At 48.0% G+C, this 1393-nt stretch overlaps 1 pseudogene; it reads left to right on the forward strand.

The window, feature by feature from the left end:
• Nucleotides 1-604: 604 nt before the first annotated feature.
• Nucleotides 605-1053, forward strand: LOC115513291 (annotated as a pseudogene).
• Nucleotides 1054-1393: the final 340 nt, after the last annotated feature.

Here is a 1393-nt window from a genome sequence, read left to right on the forward strand (position 1 = left end):
AGGGAGAGAGAATCCCAAGCAAACCGTGAGATCATGACCTGAGTGGAGATCAAGAGCCAGACACTTAACTGACTGAGCCACCCAGGCACTCCCAGTATTTGATATTATTACTGATTGTGGTCAGGACTATGGATAGCATTAAACACGTACAGAAGAACTGTCATCTCTCTCTTTTTTTAATGTTTACTTAATTGATTTGAGAGAAAGAGAGAGACACAGAGAGAGAGAGAGTGCAAGCAAGCATGCACAAGTGGGGAAGGGGTAGAGAGAGTGGGAGACAGAATCCCAAGCAGGGCTCGAACTCATGAACCGTGAGATCATGACCTGAGCCGAAATCAAGAGTCGGACACTTAACCGACTGAGCCAGCCGGGCACCCCAGAACTGTCATCTCTTAAACAGAGTGCCCTCCCAGCCAAGCCTCCTACCTGTCTGTCCTCAGGAGGCATGGCTGGTACTCAAGTCAGAGAGCAGAGGGATGGTGACACCACACACACACACACACACACACACACACACACACAGTAGCTGAGTGAGGAGAGGGCACGGACGAGCCTCATTGTGGGCACTCCCAAAGTGTAAGGTTGAGCTCTTTGGCTCAGGCCCATGGTGCCAGCAGGACGGGCAAGTGTTGGGGGCTTTAGTACTGCCAGGAAGCTCCATAGCCACCATTGAGATCAGAGGTGGTGTGATGAACAGCACAAGCGAGCTTGGGCACAGCCTCGAAGGCCAACCATTTTGGAGGTGCTTCCTCTGCAAGAGAAATTGTGTTGGAAAAAGTAGGGGTTGAAGACAAACAGCCAAATTCTGTATCAGAAAGTGCGTCAGGGTCCAGGTGATCAAGAAAGGCAAGAAATAAATAAATAATCACAGCCTTTGTACCCAATGATGGTTGTTTGAATTTTATTGAGGAAAATGATGGAAGTTCTGGTGGCTGGATTTGGTTGCAAAGATCATGTTGTCAGTGACATTCCTGGAGACATTAAGGATGTCAAAGTAGCCAAAGTCTCTGTTTTGGTTGTATAAAAGGCAAGAAAGAAAGACCAGGATCTTAAGTTTGATGGTGCACACACGACAGTAATACATTTTCATAGGCAAAAAAAAAAAAAAAAAGGAAAAAAAAACAGGCAAGTGTGAGGTTGAACTGTGTGAAGTTGCTGGGGTTTGGGAAGAAACTCATAGATTCCTGTTAGGTCCCACTTGGAGCCTCAGGAGAGAAGTAGGGAAATGGGGATTTCTAGCTCTTCTCCCCTCTCCCAGGTCCTCCTGATGACTCCTCACGTAGGGCATAGCTTCCACACCCAGACTGACACCTCAAACTTTAGACTGCCTGCTCTCCCCCTCCCCCACCCCGGGGCACTTGTTAAAATGCAGATTCTGACTCAGCTGGGGACA

This window comes from Lynx canadensis, chromosome B2 (assembly GCF_007474595.2).
Source record: "Lynx canadensis isolate LIC74 chromosome B2, mLynCan4.pri.v2, whole genome shotgun sequence".
NCBI classification, from domain to species: domain Eukaryota; kingdom Metazoa; phylum Chordata; class Mammalia; order Carnivora; family Felidae; genus Lynx; species Lynx canadensis.